The following is a 20,176-nucleotide window of genomic DNA, read 5'->3' as shown; positions in this document are numbered from 1 at the left end:
AAATATGATCATATTTATAGCTGTGGGTTTCCATAGAAAACACTGTTCATCTATAACACTCACAGAACTTTAGGAGTTGAATAGTAATACAGTAGAACTTCCATAGTTGACCACCTTCCTACCTTGACCACCTCCTTAAATTGACCTAATTTGTAGAGACCAGACATTAACCACGTATATGTGTCAGTATAGTAAGCCTACTTTCTTATGTTTACCACCTCTGTGTGTTGACCAGTTTGTTACAGTCCCTTGAGTGGACAACTTACAGAGGTTCTACTGTAATTATACCTCTTTTGGGGGGGAGGGAGGGAAAGGGAGAGGTTATACCTCATTCTTATCAAGCAATTAGTATATGGTAATCATATAACATATAAATATCTCTATAAATTATATAAAAATAAATTGAGTAATTATGTAAGCTACACTAGAGCCTCTGTAAGTTGACCACCTAAGGGACCATAACAAATTGGTCAACATACAGAGGTAGTAAACATAAGGAACTTCCGTTGAGTTCGTGTGGTACATGTCTGATCTGTGAAAACTAAGTCAATTTAAGGAGGTGGTCAATGTAGGGAGGTGATCAAATATGGAGGTTCTACTGTTATATAAATGTGGTATTATTATATATACTTAAGTTTCTCTTTTTATTATTGAATTGTCTTTTATTAGCTACTGTTGGTCCTCCATATCCATGAGTTCTGCATTCACAGATTCAACCAAGCACAGATTAAAAATGATCAGAAATAAATAAATAATAAGAATACAAAAATGAACATAGCAAACAAAGCATAACAACTGTTTACATAACACATTGTATTAGGTGATTTAAAGTATATGGGAGGACATGTGTAAGTTTTATGCAAATACTTTTTTTATATAAAGGACTTGAGCATTGGCAGATTTTGGTATCTGTAGGGCTCCTGAACCAGTCACCTACTATACATGATTTGCAAATATTTTCTCCCATTCTATAGGTTGTATTTTCTCTTCTTTGATGATATCCTTCAACATTCAATGATTTTTTATTTTGAAAAAGTCCAATTTATCTACTGTTTTTTGTTCATTTGTGCCTTATGTATAGGACACTCCACAAAGATTGACTCTTATTTTTTTATGAGAGTTTTATGTATTCTTATCTTTAGGCCTATAATCTATTTTTAGTTAATTTTTGAATTTGGTGCAAGTTAGAGATCCAACTTTACTCTTTTGCATATGGCTCTCTAGTTGTCCTCACCATTCATTGAAAAAACTGCTTTTTGGCACTCTTGTCAAAAATTAATTGACCATGAATTTAAGGTCACTATGTTAATTTGTTTGCACTTATCTATGTGCCTATCCTATGTCAGCATTATACTGCTTTATTAATAAGTACTATGCCTTTGTAGAAGTTTTAAAATCAGGGTGTGTCCTCCAACTTTATTCTTTTTATTTTTCTTTAGAGATTCTTTTTACTTTTCTTAAGAAAGACTGTATGATGTACAGTGATGTGATCATAGCTCACTGCAGCCTCAAACTCCCAGGCTCAAGCAGTTCTCCCCCTTCAGTCACTCAGGTAGCCGGGGCTACAGGTTCATCCTACCACACTTGATTAATTTTTGGTTTTTATAGAATTGGTGGTATCGCTTTATTGCCCAGCCTTCCATAGAATCTTATAATCACCTTCTCAATTTCTGCAGAATTTTCATGGAAATTATATTGAATCTATAGATAAAATTGTGAAGACAGTATTAATTAAATCCTCCATGTTCTTACTTTGTTTAGTGTTTTTATTATCTTAAATGCCATTAACGTGGTCTATTACATTGACTGATTTTCATGTGTTAAACAAACCTGTCATACCTAAGATAAATCCTACTTGGTCTTGGTGTATAGTCCTTTCACATGTCGTAGATTCTGCTTGTAAATATTTTGTTGAGGATTTTGCTTCAATCTTCATAAGGACTATTGATCTGGTAAGTTTCTTATCTGGTTTTGAGATTACAGTAATTATGATTCCATACAGTGAATAAAGAAGTATTCATTTCTCTTTTACTTTTTGGAAGTTTGTGAAATTAATATCTGATGCAATTTACAAATTATACATTCTAGATCTGGGCTTGTGGACATTTTTTTAAATTACTGATTTTACCTCTTTACTCTGATACATCTATTCAGATTTTTAAGTTGTGTCTTTCTAGGATTTTGTTCCTTTCATCTAGGCTGTTTTATTTGTTAGCATAGAATTAATAATATACTCATAATCCTTATTTCTCTAAGGACAATAGTGATATCTTCTCTTTCTTTCTTGATTTTATTTTTTATTTTATTTATTTATTGTTAAATCATAGCTGTGTACATAAGTGCAATCAAGGGTCATTCTTGATTTTATTAATTTTGGTCTTACCTTTTGTTTTTTTCTGCATTGGTCAGTCTAGCAGCTAAAGTTCTGTCAATATTGTTGAACTTTCAAAGAACCAATCTTTTATTTCATTAATTTTCTCCATGCCTTTTCTGTTTGTTTTTTCATTTATTTCCACACTAATGTTTATTATTTTTTTCTTTGCTTGCTTTGGTTTTAGTTTTCACTTTCTACTTTTTGAAGTATAAGTTTAAAATATTGATTTGATGTCTTTCTTTTCTCTTAATAAAAGCATTTACATCTTGAGAAATTTCCTCAAATCACTGCCTTTCTTTTTTCTTTTTTCTTTTTTTTTATTAAATCTTAGCTGTGTACATTAATGCAATCATGGGGTACGATGTGCTGATTTTATATTCAATTTGAAATATTTTCTTTTTTTTTTTTTTTGTAGAGACAGAGTCTCACTTTATGGCCCTTGGGTAGAGTGCCGTGGCCTCACACAGCTCACAGCAACCTCCAACTCCTGGGCTTAAGCGATTCTCTTGCCTCAGCCTCCCAAGTAGCTGGGACTACAGGCGCCCACCACAATGCCCAGCTATTTTTTGGTTGCAGTTTGGCCAGGGCCGGGTTTGAACCCGTCACCCTCGGTATATGGGGCCGGCGCCTTACCGACTGAGCCACAGGCACCACCCGCAATTTGAAATATTTTCATCAAACTGGTTAACATAGCCTTCATGGTATTTTCTTAATTATTGTGTTCAGAATCACTACCTTTCTTACACAGCACAGATATTAGTATGTTGTGGGTTGTTTGGGAGTTTTGTTGTTGTTGTTCATTTATACTCTTCTAATTTCCCTCATGTTTTATTTTTTGACTTGGTGGTTATTTGGAATGTGTTGTTTAATTTTCACACATTTGTGAATTTCCCAAATAATATTCTGTAACTGAGTTATCTTTAATCCCTTGTGCTTGGGGAATGTACTTCTGTACTTCCTATGATTTCAGGTTTTCATTCTTTTTTCTTTTTTTTTTTAGACTCTGTCTCACTTTATTGCCCTTGGTTGAGTGCTATGGCATCACAGCTCACAGCTCACAGCAACCTCCAGCTCCTGGGCTTAGGCGAGTCTCTTGCCTCAGCCTCCTGAGTAGCTGGGACTACAGGCGCCTGCCATACACCCGGCTATTATTTTGTTGCAGTTTGGCTGGGGCCAGGTTTGAACCCGTCACCCTCAGTATATGGGGCCGGCGCTTTACTGACTGAGCCACAGGTGCCACCCTGATTTCAGGTTTTAAACTTTGGTTTGTTTGGTTTTTTTTTTTACTTTTTTTTAACCTAGAGAATGGTCATTGTGCACTTGAGAAGAATATGTATTCTGCTTTTGTTAAGTGGAATGTCTTAATAGACATCCATTAAGTCTAGTTAGTTTATAGTATTGATCAAGTCTTTTATCTCCATGTTGACCTTCTGTCTAGTTTTCTCTGTTACAAGTGGTGGAATATTGAATTTTCCAGTAATTGTTGTTGAATTGTCTGTTTCACCTTTTAGTTCTATTGGTTGTGCCTTAGTGTCTTTTGGGACTATACTAGATGCATATATGTTTATGTTTACTTTGATATTTCTGATTGGTTTACCTTTTATCATTATGAAATGTTTTACTTTGTCTATAGTGACAGTTTTTATCTTAAAGTGTACTTAGCCTGATATTGAAACAGTCACTCCCAAGTCTCTCTCGATTTCTGTTTGTGTAGTATGGCTTTTTCCATCCTTTTCAACTGTTTTGTGTCTGTAAATCTGAAGTGTTCCTCTTTTATGCAGTTTGTAGTTAAAGCATGTATTGTATCCATTCAGGTAATGTCTGCTTTCAGTTTGAGTTTATATTTAGTTGCTAATAAGGTAAGATTAAGTGTACAACTTGGTATTGAATTTTATAGGTCTATTGTATATTTTAGTTGTCTTTTTTTGTTGCATTACTCACTTTGGGGGGGCTAAGTTGGCATTTTTTACTATGTAATTTTAATTCTCTTTTCCTTTTAATACATTTTAAGTTGTTATCTTAGTGGTTAAGACTATTTTAAAACAAACTAGTTAGGATTACTACTAGCTTAAAATTTTGCTTCAGTATTGTTCTTTTCCCTCCTGCCTTCTTTATGCTATCATTGCCATACAAACTACAGGGTGTCACAAAAGTTGCTCCTGAAGTTGCCATAATAGGGAAGATGGGAAATTGTGGCTAAATATATCCATATTTACAAAATATTTATTATAGAATTTTAAAAATTATTTATAAAATATTCTGTATGTGTTGACCACTCTTGTTTAAAAATTTTTTAATGACTATTTTGTAAATAAAGGCAAATTTAACTACAATTTCCCATTTTCCCTATTATGGTGACTTCAGGGGTGACTTTCATGTATCTTTATACCTTGTAAGCTTGTCAACATATTTTTTTAAAATTAATCCTTTACAGAAGTGTTTCTTAGATGGAAAGAAAAGAGCTAAACAAAAATGGATGTATATTGTCTTTTTTTAAACTTACATGCCATATTTACTGGATTAAATTAATACTGATACTGGTACTTGGTATGTAGCCATTGATTTGGCAAATGCTCCCCATCTCTATCCTGGCTAGAAAATATCCTCAAAAGTCCTGTGCTTTTGCAATTTGGGACAGCAGTAAACTTTCTCTGCTGTCCAGTAAACTTTCTCTGCTGTCTCTGCTGTTTCTTTATCCTAGGACTGTCTACTTGCTCCAAAACTCACTAACTTAAAACAACAAACTGGCTTGTCTGTCACTTGATTCTGTGGGTTTGTCGTGTGCTTCCCAGACAAACTTAGCTGAACTCGCTCATGTATCTGTGGTCAGATAGGCTTGTGGTAAGATGATTTTGGGTGGCCTCACAGTCACTTTTCAAGACTCCTTGCCTTGGGCGGCGCCTGTGGCTCAAGGAGTAGGGCGCCGGTCCCATATGCCAGAGGTGGCGGGTTCAAACCTAGCCCTGGCCAAAAACCAAAAAAAAAAAAAAGATTTCAAGACTCCTTGCCTCAATGTTTCCTATTGTCTTATTGACCTAATCAAGTTACGTGGCCAGGCCCGTAATACAGAGAGAGAGGTATGAAATGTGGACTACTCAGGCAATAGCCTATGATAATCTATCTTTGCCTTTAATGATTTACATTCCTCCTACACAAACATTATGGTTAGTCCAACCAAAACCTCCCAAAGTTTCATCTAATCCTGATGTTAGTATTAAAGTCTAGGATCCTATGATCTATAATCACATCTGGATAAAGATAAGATTCATTTGGGTGGCTCCTCTTTTTTTTTTTTTTTTTTTTTAAGTTTCAGATTAACATGTTATAAATAATTGGGTTACATGATTTGCATTTGTTAGGTGAAGTTCAAGTCCTTTCACCCAGGGGCTGGGCTGTGTACACTTACATTGTTGCCATGAGGTGAGAGCTTACCAATACCCCCTCCTCCCCTCTAGGCCTTACTTAATCTTTAAGTGTACTGATTCTTCTGCTGTTGAGATCTACTGTTGATTTCCCTGTAGTGAATACTGTACTTTTCAATTGTAGAATTTCTCTTGTTTTTGTTTTTAATTCTATCTTCACATTGATTTTTTTTTAATTTGGTGAGATATCATTATCTTAATTCTTTAGATTAGATTAATTTATAGACTTACGTATCAAGATAATTAAAAATTATCTAAAGAATTAAGAATTAAGTTTCTCTTAATTCTTTAGATAATTCTTTAGGTTTTTAAACACATCTATTTTATAGCTGATTTAAAATCTTTATCTAGTACGTCTAATATCTGACCTTTCTCATGAACAATTCTGTTAACTTTTTTGCGTCCTATGTGGGGGTCATTCTTTCTTATTTCTTTACATCTTTCATAATTTTTGTTGATAACTGGTTATTTGAGATAATACAATGTAGCAAACTAGAAAATCAAACTCTCTAGTCTCTATTCAGTAGGTATTATGTTAAACAGTTGCCATTGATTGTTTTTGGTAAGCACTTTAGGGATACTACCATCCACATAGCATACTCTAAGTCATATCAAATAGAGATGAGCCCTGAGGCTAGAGCTTTTTAGGTAACTACTACTTAAGACATAAGAGGGATACTTCTCTGAGGCTTTGGAGGTACTCTAAACTATCCTGCTCCATTTCATGACTACTAGTCTGCTAGATTTCACACCTCCCCATTTGTGATTTTGTTAGCTTTCAAGGCTACCACAGAGCTGGCTAGAGGTAAGAGGAACAGGGTAAGTTAAAATTCCACAAAGCTTGCTGTAGAAGATTGAGCCATTTTCCTAAATACACACTCCTCAGTTTACTGCAAGTACTTGGTTAGTTTCCATCGTTCTGATAAAGTCAGTGTTGACAGTTTTGCCAGTGTTTTTCTTGCTTTAATGGAGAAGCCAGTTTTCATTACTTAAGCATTCTGAAAGTGATTCCAATCATTTATCTTTAAGCTCAGAAGTTTTTATTTGCTTTTTAAGATTTGGTTTGCTACTTTCTATTTTGCTATGTTTTAGAGTCCCTATTCTGCTGTCTATATTTGCTTGTTTGTCACAATTAGAAATATATGCTAATGTAGGGATATTTTCCATTACTTTATTTATTATTCTTTATTATATCCTTACCTTCTTTCCCGTTAAACCACACACTCACATGTATGTGCATTAGCTTTTCCCAGAATACGTGCGTTGACATTGGAATTAGAAATAGATAAGCCTCAGTGTTTTAATGAGTGAGCAGTTAATTACTGACGTCTGGCTGTCATCTTTCTCATTTAAATTTATTACTCATGGCTGAGCATGGTGACTCACACCTATAATCCCAACACTTTTGGGAGTCCAAGGTGGAAGAATCACTTTTGCCCAGGAGTTTGAAACCAGCCTGGGCAACATAGCGAGATCCTGTCTCTACAAAAAAATAATAATAATAAAAAAACTTTTGGTCTTAGCTACTTGGAAAGTTGAGGTTAGAGGAGAGGAGTTCAAGCCCATTCTCAGAGCTCATGAGTTATGACTCTGCCCCTGCACTCAGGCCTGTGCAATAAAGTGAAACCCTGTGTTAAAAAAAAAAAGAAAAACTCAAGATGTCTTAACAGCATTTTCAAATTATCATTGCTTCTCTAGTCATTTCATTAATTCCCTATATTTGTAAATATACACTTCAGTAATCAGATGGACACAGATGTTAATAAATATATAATATTTGCACTGTTGCTTTAATCTAATTTCAGTTTCCCATGTAACTTCCTCACTTGGTGGCCTCAACAAATTGTGACTCAGAAACTAATATAAAGAAAAGTACTTCAGTTATCTTCAAGTGCCTTCTTTAATAAAGAAATGCCATAGCTTTAGAGCTCTTTTTTGATATAATCTTAAGGGAAGGGACAAGCAGTAATCCAAGCAGGCTTTTTGTATTCCCTTCGTTCATGAAGGCTCATAACTTAAGTTTAGTGATTCGGAGCATTGATTTGGGAGAAAAGCAAACTTGCTAACATCTAGATTCTGCCATACCGTATAATTTATATAAATAATGATTCTTTTGGTTTATATTTTAAGAGACTAAGGCCTAATAAATGGTAAATAGGATAGTTGCTGTGAATATGTATGTGTGTTTATAAATATATGTATGCATGAACATACATATGTGTATTTTCGTGAAATTGTTATTAGCACATTCCTGTACATAGCAAGCATTAAAGGTATAGTAGAGATCTATATTTCCAAATATAGCTAGATAAATACATAGACACATCTATAATAAAAGATTGTTATGTAATAACAGTAGATGTACATCAATGCTGAGAGAACCCCCAACTGAGGTTTAGGTGATTGTTTGAAATATAATGAGTTTTAAAACCTTGGTTGAAAAAAATCTAAGGCATCTAAATGAGATTTTTAAAAAATAAAATACCTCAAAAAAGTAAGCTTATCATAAAGCTTATGATAACTAAGATTATCACAAAGATATTAATTTATGCTCACTTAATGAATATGGATTTTTAAATATGTAACGTTTGAAACAGTTTTCTTAACTGTGTCCTAAGCTTCATCAGGTCAAGGGATATAAACTATATTTCTTTTATTTCCCATACTTATCCATGGTGCATGAGTGAGATATTAATTCATTCATTCATTTTAGACATTATTTATAATTTTAACAACTTCTGTTGATAAATTTAAATCCCTTAGGAATACTGTTAAGTAGTTCTGAAACATTTCTGTATAGATTACCTTGAAATATCAAGGACACCAACTCTCTGCCCTACAGAAGTCCTAGAGATGCCATTAAAGAGAAATTTAATATTCTCGAAAGACCTATCTATAGACCTCATTGTTATTTTCAAGTAATGTGTTTTTATAGTTATTATAAACATTTAAGCACAGAAAAATACACCCTCTATAAGAGAACAGTGAGAATTATAACTCATTTAGAACTTTTTCCTGAGTGCTTTTCCTGAGTAATATAGGAGGTCCCCTCGTAACCTATCCTATGTGTTTATTTTTATACTTTTTTATATTTATATATTCATGTATTTTTAACAAACATATTAGTAAATTTAAATTTTAATACAGTTATGCATCACTTAATGGCAGGAATATATTGTGCAAAATTTTATTATTAGATGATTTTGTTTTTGTGCAAGCATCATACAGTAAACTCACACAAACCTAGATAGTACAGCCTACTACACATCTAGGCTATATGGTATAGCCTATTGCTCCTAGACTGCAAACCTATACAGGGTTGTCCATCCTGTGGCCCTTAGGCCACATACTGATTTTATAAAGATTTTTTTGCCCATCTGTGGTATCAGATATCATAAAAAGTCTGCATAGATCTTATCTTTGCTAATTAGCTTTCATTAGTGTTTTTGTATTTAATGTGTGGCCCAAGACAACTCTAAACTCTTCCATTGTGCAGCAGAGAAAAAAAAAATTGGACATTCCTGAAATTCTAATCATTCTGAAACAGTAAAAATGTGGTAGAAAAGATAAAAATGGTATGTCTGTATAGGACACTTAATCACGAATGGAACTTGCAAGACGGGAAATGGCTCTAAGTGACTCAGTGAGTGGGGAGTGAATGTGAGAGCCTATGACACTACTGTACACTACTGTAGACTTTATACACACTGTATACTTTAGGCTACACTAAATTTACTTTGAAAATAAAGTAGTTTTGCCATTACATAATGGCAGTTATACCATCATCACTAGGCAACAGTTTCTCGGCCCTTCTTATAATTTTATGGGCCCACTGCCATATGTATAGTCTGTCATTGACCAAAACACTATTATGTGGTGCATGACTGTGTTTATAAACTTGGATGTTTATGTATTTTTAAAATGTTTTTGCTACCTATCAAAACACTTGTTGCTATTGAAAGGACCTGGCCTAGAAAGTAGCATCTACAGGTAAAGAAAACCAAGTAAAGATAATAGAGTAAATAGAATAATGTTTCATTTATCATGAGAGATATATTTATATGTATAATCTCTATACATCACTCCTTTGTACTATGAAGTATAAAATATATAAATTTTGAAATTGTATCTGTAAATTGTGAATAATACATTATTTACAAACACTTGAATTTATTCTTATTTTAAAAATTGTCTGCATTAAGTTAATTGTACTAGTAATTTTGTTTATAGCTTATGGTTCATTAAGAGAATTTAAAGAAATTCATTATATTTTTCTGAAATAATTCATGAGTAAATTATTATTTTAATATTATTATCTGCATGTACCCTGGTACTATTTATTAGAAACATAATAATAGAGAAACAAAAGAGTAACGTACAAATGTTAAAAGTACACCATTTATTAAGAAGGTCCACCAGGCCCAAAAACAATGGAACATGGAACATCCAATAAAATGGAAGCTTCCTGGCCAGGTACTTTGGGAAGCTGAGGCAGGAGGATTTCCTGAAGCCTAGAATTCAAGACCAGCTTAGTAACATAGACCCTAACTCTACCAAAAATTTAAACAAAGAAATTAGCTAGGCATGGTGGCATATACCAGTAGTCCTGGGAGGCTAAGGAAGGAGGATTGCTTAAACTCAGGAGTTTAAAGTTGCAGAGAGTTATGATGACAACACTACACTCTAGCCTATGTGACAGAGCAGACCCTGTTTCAAAAAAAAGGGGAGGGGGGAGAACCTCCCTGAGGACCAGGCTTTTTGTCTCTTTTATGCATTATTGTAAGAATAGCTGATAAGAGGTCACTGGTATTACTGTTGGTAAACAGATTTGATTTTTAAATTTGGCATTGTTTCTTATTATTAAAATTTAGCTAATCTTTAAGAGGTTTTAGGGATACCTAAAAATTGTTTACAATGCCTCCTAGTTGTAGTTGGAGCATTAAAAGTGTTGAGAAAGATGAGAAAGTAATAGATGCTAAATTACCCAAATCTGGAGCTAGTTAACATTTCAGTATAACAGAAAGGAAACTAAGCAAGATAAGTAAAGCTAGTAAATGGAAAAGGAGAGCCATTTTAGTTCCTTAAGTTTTGCAGTAACATTTTTAAATAATATTTGGTTTTATATTTTTGATTATTTGTCTTCATTCCATTCAATGTTTGATATGTGCAGAAAATAAGTGTGCATGTTTTATAGAGCAGATCATTAAAATAAAGTGTTAACTAAGCTTTAGGTGTATCAGAATCCCCTGAAAGAATTGTTGAAGGGCAGATTACTGGGCCCGTCCCCTGAATTGATTCAGTTGATCTGGAATAGGGCGCAAGAATTTGCATTTTTAACAAGTTTCTAGGTGATGCTGGCACAGGTTTAGGTAGAACCCTAATTTAAACCAGTGATTTATAATTTTAGTGAGCAGATTATCCCTCCCAAGAAAGAAAATGAAAGTACATTCTCAATTTTCTCCTATAGGTCTACAAAATTCTCCTGATTTTTTTTTAAGGGAATAACCATTTAAAAGATATATTTTAGTACCTTTTTTGATGAAACACTAATGATTCATTATAACAAAGTATTTGAATTATGATTTGCAGTAAGAAAAGTTTTAACTAAGTCTGTTTGGGCTACTGTAACAGGGTCTTATTTCTCACAATTCTGGAAGCTGGAAAGCCCAAGATCAAAACATTGGCAGATTTTGTGTCTGGTAAGGGTCCTTTTCCTGGGTCATAGATGATGACCTCTTGTTGTGTCTTTATAATGTGGAAGGGAAAATAAACCTCTCTGGGGCTTCTTTTGTAAGGGCATTAATCTCATTCCTCCTGTCATGATCTAATCGTCTCCCAAAGAGCCCACCATAACGTTGATGATTAGTTTCAACATATGACTTTAGGGGACATAGCTGACAGCCCCACCATCATACAAAAATGAGCTTTCAATTGTAAAGTAGCTTTTTGAAGTTCAAAGGTCAAGTTCTGTCTGACTTGGACAGTCATTTCTATCTGTCAAAGGAGAAAAAATAGATTTCCAAATGGCAAATTCAGAAGAAATGCTTTATCATTATTGTTATTTAATTATTACTAGGTTTTCCCTGTATGGCATTGCAACAATCAGACAGAAACTTTTCCAAGTCATGTATGATCACAAATAATAAAGGCATGCTATTAACCGGTAAATATTTTTAACTTACTTTAATATCTATGAATGCTATTCTTTTGTAATAATTATTTGAGCACCTAGTTTGATAGGCTAGAACAGGGGTGGGGAACCTGTGGCCTTAAAGACACATGAGGCCTTCTATGTCTTTAGATGCAGCCTCGGGACTGAATCCAAATCTTCCAGAACAAACCCTTTCATTTTTATTAATATATTTTTGTTCATTTTTTTATATTTTTATTTTTTAATTGAATTTATTTAAAATACAAAAGAATAAAATAAGTTTCAACAAAATAATCCTCCAAGATTCATCAGCACAATTAGAATATTAGTAAGCCATAAGGACTAAATTGACACCTCCTAGCTCATGACTTGGTTCTAACTTCCCCTGCCTGTCACCACTATCATAGGAAGCTGGTTGGTGGGAGTTTTAATAAAAGCGCCCTGTGTTTCTGTTTGATGTCTAATTTGTGAATAGTTGCCCAGCCGAACGGTATTTTTTTAATTCTGTCTACTTAACAGCCCATCATGTCAAAGAAGACCAAGCGAACACTAAAGGAAGTAAACAGATTTTTTTGAATGATGTTTGGGAATTGCAGTATTATCTTGTTTTTGCTGAAGATAAAATGATTTGCTTGCTTTCTGATACCTCAATATCAACATTACAGAAATTCAATGCTTGTCAGCATTGTAACACCTCTAAGGATTACAAATGTTTTAAATTAGAGAGGCACTAAATTTTTCAAAAATCCTGTGGACGTTTTTGATCCCTTCACCATTGTGGAAGTTGGGTTTTGATCAAAAATTTCTGAGTGAACTTACTTTGGTTATAGAGCATTGTGCTGGTCATTGTGGAGGATGGGTCTGAGAATGTCCTGGAAAGCTGGTTTGGTTATGGCAGATTTCTTCAACATGTATATATCATTAAAGTATTTGATTTCTCCATCACAAATGAAACTCAGTTTAGCTGGGTACAGGATCCTGAGCTGAAAGTTGTTTTGTTTTAGGAGATTAAAGGTAGCTGACCATCCTCTTCTGGCTTGAAAAGTTTCAGCTGAGAAATCTGCAGTCATTCTAATATTCTTCCCCTGATAGGTTATGATTTTCTTATGTCTGGCTGCTTGCAGAATTTTCTCCTTCATGTTAACTTTGGCAAAGTTAATTACAATGTGTCTAGGAGATGCTTTATTTGAATTGAGTCTTGCTGGGGTTCTGAAACTGTCTGCTATCGGAATTTCAGATCATATTCTTCTTAGTAAAGCATCTCAAGAATGGGAAAAAAATCCAATGTACTCAATACTATTATGAAATCAATATATAACCACCCACACTTCCATATAAAAGATAAAACACAATTATAGCCCAGAAAGAAGGAGAGAAGGGGAAGGAAGGGGGGAACGGGTGGAGGGAGGGTACTTGGTGAGACCTCACCTACTATGTATATTGCAAGCATACACGTCAAATATATTAAGAGTATAAATGTCTAAACACAACAATTGAATAAGTGAGATGAATGATATGTTGACCAGTTTGATGTGAACATTCTAGATTGTATATAGTTAGCACATTATACCCCATAATTGCAGTACACAGTTATGATCTAATAAAGAAAATTTTAAAAAAAAATAGAGGCACAAAATGTTGTATTGCAGAAATTAAAAGACAAAAAACAAAACCAAAGGCAAATTTTTCAAGCAATAATAAAACCTGGAAATCATGCCACTGAAGCAACTTATAAAATATCTTATATACTCAGGAAAAAAGAGAAGCCATTCAGTGATGTAGAAATTGTGAAAGAATGCATTGTTGAAGTTGTAGAATATTTAGACCCCAATAATGTTTCAACGTACAAACTGCCTCTTTCAAGGAGAACCATAACTGATCAGTAGCATGAATTAACCTTCAACTTAACAGACAACTTCATGCAATACCTCAAAAGGAAAATATGTATTATTCAATTGCTCTGGGTAAATCAACAAATACTACTGACTCAGGTGGCACCAGTAGCTCAGTTGGTAGGGTGCCAGCCACATCCACCAGAGCTGGCAGATTCAAACCCGGCCAGGGCCTGTAAAACAACAATGACAACTGCAACAACAACAAAATAGCTGGGTATTGTGGCAGGCGCCTGTAATCCCAGCTACTTGGGAGGCTGAAGCAAGAGAATCGCTTAAGCCCCAAGAGTCTGAGGTTGCTATAAGCTGTGATGCCATAGCACTTTACCCAGGGTGACAACTTGAGACTCTGTCTAAAAAACAACAACAACAACAACAACAACAAAAAAAAAATACTACTGACTCAACACAGGTTTTATACTTCATCCCGGTTATAACAAAATTTTCTTTGCTATGAAGAGTTACTCACTTTGGTACTCTTGAGAACAAAACACAGGGAATAGATATCTTGAAAAAGATGAATACCATGAAATTGGACTAAATTTGGTAAATTTAGTGAGTACATATATAGATGGTACACCTATCACAGAAAAACAGGAAGAGTTTATTGCACAAATTTTTTAAAAAAGTACTAACAGATCCAAAAGCTCTCATTTCTTTTTTTTGTATCTTGCATCAGCAGCATCTCTGTGCTAAAGCTACTATTTTAAGAGACATTTTGCAGCAAGTTGTAAGTATCATTAATTGTATTCATGCAAATGTAACATGGCATCCTGAGTTTTGTAACATGTAGAAGTTGAAGGATAAGGTTTTCAGTGTGAATTTGCCATATCATTCTAGTGTTGGCTATAGCAGAGACATGTGTTAGCCAAAATTTTATCTCTGTGAGAACAGATAGGTAAATGTTATCAACAAGGGAATCAGCAATGTGAATTATTGAAAGTAGGTTTCGATAGGAATGCACTGTTTCTGTGTGATGGCATGTCAAATCAAAATGATTTGAATATTTCTTTGCAAGGTAAAACGAAGTCTATATATGTATGCTATGTAGCAAAAATCCCATCACTTCGAAAAAAGATAGCTTTTTCTTTTCTTTTTTTTTTTTTTTTTTTGAGGCAGAGTCTTACTATGTTGCCCTCTGTAGAGTTCTGTAGCATCACAGCTCACAGCAACCTCAAACTCTTGGGCTCAAGCTATTGTTTTGCCTCAGCCTCCCAAGCAGCTGGGACTACAGGCACCTGCCACAATGCCCAACTATTTTTTTTGTTTGTTTGTTTAGTAGACCTGGGCCAGGTTCAAACCCACCAGCCCTGGTGCATGTGACCAGCACCCTAACAGCTGAGCTAGGGGCACTGAGCCAAAAATAGTTTTTCAAAATACTTTTTTCAAAACCCTTCTTTTTCAAAAGGAAATTTTGGATGAACATTATTTCCAGTTAACAGAGGTCATTGATGAGCGGGATGATATATGCAAATCATTTGAAGAATGTGTAGCTGTTATAGACCTATTAATTGGCAAATACAATGAAAAGTGCTAATATTCAAATTAGCACTTCAGCCTCATCTAGTTGATATTACCAAGGTACTTAAATAACTAGAGATGGAATTGATTGAGCTCCCAATAGATTAAATTCATCATTGATGCTAAGAAAGATCTGATTGAAATATAGCAAAATGCGGCAGAATCCCTACCCCTCCAGCAATATGCCCCCAAAATGCTTTCTTGCTTTTCAACCACTTATTGCTGTGAATCTTCAAGACACCCTTAAGGTCACAAATGACCAGTACCCATCTAGAGGATCAGCTGAAACTGGAGACCTCCAGGCTACAAACAAATATTCATTCAAAATCCTTTCCAACAAAGTAGGCACAACAAAGTCATTAAAAGGTTAGTAAACTTTAAAATTAACCAATGGTTTTCATCTTTTGAAATTATTAACTACATATTAGTTTAGTTAGATTTTTACAAAATAGTGTGCATTTTTAAGTATTGTCTAATTCAAGTTTTTTGAATGAGGCCTAATTTGATTACAACTAAATTAATGCAGCCTTCCATGCAGTGAAAGATTCCCCTCCTTTCAAAGGCTAGCGTGCATACCACATACCATCCGGCCTAAACCTCTTATTTTACAGACAAATGAGTGTTTTCTGATGTACTTTAATCTTGGAGGCCCAGATAGGGCTTGAAACTCACTCTTAATTCCTAATTTTGCATTCTTTCCATTACCTTTAGTCCTTATTTTATCAGAAGATACTTGGAATTAAATACTTTAAAATACTTGTTTGACAAAGTGTTTAAGTTTCGCATATACTAGCCGGATAGGAGCAGGTATTTTATCTAGTACAGAGACAATAAACTTTGTGCAATTATTTACTTTCTTTATCTCTATTTTCTTAATGTGTTATTATCTAGGAAAGATCAGTATAAAATAACAGGACCTTGATTTCTTTTTTACAAATATCTTTCCTGTTGTCTTATGTGGTATTCATGAAAATAATGGCAAGAGACTATGTTTCTACCACATGATGCTAGAAATAAGACCATACGTTTCTTCTGTGAATAAAATATGATCCCAATGTCACTATTATCAAAGGAATAATTTGAATGTTTAAAAATGTGGTTTTTTTGTACAAACAGTCCAGGATTATTATTAAATTTGGGTTTCTACCAAATTTGGTAGTTTTGATTTTGGGGATTGTGTGTGTGTGTGGTCATTCTTTAATTTTACTACACAAGACCAAATATTCCTTAACAGGCCTGATTAAGAAATGAAACTTTCTTAAAATTTATTTTACTTTATATTTCACTTTCCAGTTAATTGGTAAGAATCCTGCTGGTAACCATAAGAAGTGCTCTTAGTCTTTGGCAGAGTGCTGATCTGTACATGTATGGGGCACAACTTCATAAACAAAGGACCCATCAGAAAATAGACACAACCAGATGGGAACCATTCATATTCCTGCAGTCAAAATAGACAAAGTACCTGTCAAAAGGTAAAGTTGCAACACATTTAAAGTTTTTAATTGGCTTTATTTGCTAGAATTGGGCAACACTTCATTCCATAACATAGAGTAAGTATTCCAGTGAGCCAACCAAAAGAGACTGATTTTATAGACAGATAAGATCTGACAAAAACAAAAACAAAAAATATACAGCAGATTGGTCTTTTTAAAGTTAATTTCCTTGTCATGAGGGAACAGATTAACAATAGAAAAATAACTGATTGGTTAACATCAGATTATTTTTTGTTGTAAGAATTAAAATATTCATTCATACTGATTGAAGACTAAAACTGGCCTGTTTGGGAAATTGGATGTTATCTCTCTCTTGCTTCTATTTCTCTTGAAATGTCAGATAACAACTTGGTTTCAGTTTGGTGACATGGAGCTTTAACATAAGTGACTCCGTTTTGATTTCTAGCCTGGTTCCTTGGGGCTTAGTGTGGGAGCTTAGTCAAACACAGTGGCTTCCTGTGATTTTTATTTAGCACTTCTAATACATGGGGGCATCAGGTAGAATCATCAGGAAGGTCACACATTGGGAATGGATTAATTTAGCCCTAGGGTAAAGTCTTCTGTGAATGTGCTCTAACAAAACTTAAAGGTAAACCTGGTCACTGATCTTAAGTAAATACCAGAACAAGGTCCAATACTCTTTAAAGAAATACAAGAAAATCCAGCATTCACCAAAGTAAAATTCACTTGTGTTAGTTTCCTAGGGTTGTTGTAGCAAACTACCATAAACTTCGTGGCTTAAAACAAAAGAAATTGATTTTCACAATTCTGGAGACCAGAAGTCTGAAATCAAGTTAATCAAGGAGTAAGCACAAGGAAGGTTATGGATTCAGAAACCACATTGGCGGGAGGCTAGCACAGAAATATTCCCAAATGATTATAGACCTAGCCACAGAAGTGCTAGAGTATAAAGTGCTCAAGGATGTAAGTTTATTCAACATAATTTAGCTATCAAATGATTTGAAGGTATTATGAACATTGATTATTAGATTGCATTGCAAATGAAGGAACAGCTATGCTGCTGAATTCTACTGGCTGGTATTCTTTCAGTACATTGGTTTCAATATACCAGCAATCATTGCGAATTCTTCAGACAACTGTAATAATGTTTAATTCCTTGGAAGATAATACTGAAAGGAATTCACCTACTATTTTGTAACATCCTAGCAAATTCTACTTAAACCAAGAAATACTATCTGGAAAACATGCTTATAATGACTGAAAAATGAGTATCAAAAAAAGCTTTCCAGTCCTGTGGCATTTAGACCATGCAAGTAAGCAAGCTTTGAAAAGGAGAAGGAGCTCTTTTTCAAATATCTGAACAGTAGTCAAAATTTGGCCAACTGGATTATGTGAAACATCTCTCTTCTCAGACCTATTATTACCATTATAAGCACATTAAATGCTCATGTCTTTAAACTTTTGTTGCAGCAATACTTCATGACTGCTCTTTCAGCTCAAGATTTGGATCATATTTTTGAAGATCTTTTGTCACACCTCATGTCAGACTACTATGTGAGGGAATGCTGTTAGAGAAGACACTCATCAAGAGAGTGGTCAGGATAGATTTTTCTGTGGTGATAGAGATAGCATGTGTTCACAACAAAGCTCTTGATAGGACTGTGCCTCGCAGCTTTTTAAGAGAACTTTACTTTGTCCTAAAAACATTGAGATAACAATATGTAATTGGAGACGAGGAAGTCTTGATTTATTCAGAATCCGCTGCCCAATTAAGTAAAGAAGTTAACTGCATACAACATGACAATGGTCTTCACATGAGAAGTTAAGAGCACCTTGGGCAAAAACACTGCCATATAAGCATATTCTCATGAGGCACATAGTTTATACCCTGTGCCTTCACTATGCTAGGAGAATAGTCATAACCCAGTGGTCACATTCCATTGCCAGCATGTGGACTGTTGGCATGTTAAACACACCGATTCTCTGTGATATAGCAATTCTGTAGTCACCTGACAGATAGTACCAGTTTGATTCCAGACCACCACAGTAAAGCAAGTTGTGCAAATTTAGGGGTTTCCTAGTGCGTGTAAAACTATGTGTATAATATACTGTAGTCTATTAAGTTTATAATAGCATTATATCTAAACGATATTTATACCTTAATTTTTAAAACTTTATTGCTAAAATGCTGACAATTTTCTGAGCCTTCAGCAAGTTATTATCTTTATGCTGGTGAAGGGTCTTGCCTAGATGTTGATGGCTGCTAATTGATCAGGGTGGTGGTTGCTGAAGGTTAGGGTTACTATGGTAGTTTCTTAAAATAAGACAACAGTGAAATTTGCTATTCCAATTGACTCTTATTTCACAAAATATTTCCCTGTAGCCTGTGGTGCTATTTGATAGCATTTTACCCACAGTAGTACTTCTTTCAAAATTGAGTCAATTATCTCAAACGCTGCTGCAGCACTAAGTTTATATAATATTCTAAATCCTTTGTTGTCATTTCAACCATGTTCATAGCATGTTCACCAGAAGGAGATTCCATCTCAAGAAACATTTTTTTGCTCATCCATTAGAAACAACATTTTATCCATTCAAGTTCTATCATGAGATTGTAGTATCTTATTTAGGCTCCACTTATAATTCTGGTTTTCCTGCTATTTCACCACATCTGCAGTTACTTACTCCACTGAGGTCTTGAAACCCTCAAAGTCATCCTTCAAGGTTGGAATCAACCTCTTCAAAACTCCTGTTAATGTTGATATTTTGACTTTCTCCCATGACTCGTGAATGTTCTTGATAACATCTAGAATGATGAATTGTTTCCAGAAGGTTTTCAATTTACTTTGCCAAGATCCATCAGAAGAATCACTATGGTAGCTCTGGCCTTCTGTCTTACATTTCCTAAATAATAAGACTTAAAAGTCAAAATTACTCCTTGACAGACTGCTGAATGGATGTTGGAATGGAAAATAACATTGATCTCCCTATACATCTTCAACAGAAGTCTCAAGTGATCAAGTACATTGTCAGTGGGTAGTAGTATTTAGAAAGGAATCTTTTTTCCTAAGCAGTAGACCTTAATGGCACAAATGATTCCGTAAACCATACCGTACATGGATGTGCTGTCATCTAGGCTTTGTTGTACCATTTATGGAACACAGGTAAGCATAAAAAAATCATAATTCTTAAGGGCCACAGGATTTTCAGAATGGCAAATGAGCATTGACTTCAACATAAGGTCACCATCTTTATGTCAGCAAAGGACAAGAGTCACTCTGTCCTTTAAAGCTTTGAAGCTAGGCATTGATTTCTCATTTCTAGTTATGAAAGCCTAGATAGTGTCTGATATAAATATCTGT

The 20,176-nt window shown here is 34.4% G+C and overlaps 1 protein-coding gene across 7 annotated transcripts in view; it reads left to right on the top strand.

Moving 5' to 3' along the window:
* AHI1 (Abelson helper integration site 1) overlaps positions 1–20,176 on the top strand; it is a 233,237-nt gene that overhangs the window by 168,545 nt on the left and 44,516 nt on the right. Inside the window, exons 22-23 of one of the 7 annotated variants that reach the window (XR_008380180.1) lie at positions 14,522–14,569; positions 16,654–16,832. The exons of the other annotated variants lie outside the window; for them this stretch is intronic. The gene's annotated coding sequence lies outside the window, so the exon portion shown is untranslated. The remainder of the gene's footprint in view (positions 1–14,521; positions 14,570–16,653; positions 16,833–20,176) is intronic. 7 annotated transcript variants of the gene reach the window in all.

This window comes from Nycticebus coucang, chromosome 5, assembly GCF_027406575.1.
Source record: "Nycticebus coucang isolate mNycCou1 chromosome 5, mNycCou1.pri, whole genome shotgun sequence".
NCBI classification, from domain to species: domain Eukaryota; kingdom Metazoa; phylum Chordata; class Mammalia; order Primates; family Lorisidae; genus Nycticebus; species Nycticebus coucang.
Note: the sequence above shows the minus strand (reverse complement) of the source record. Positions and strands in the feature narration are given on the sequence as shown.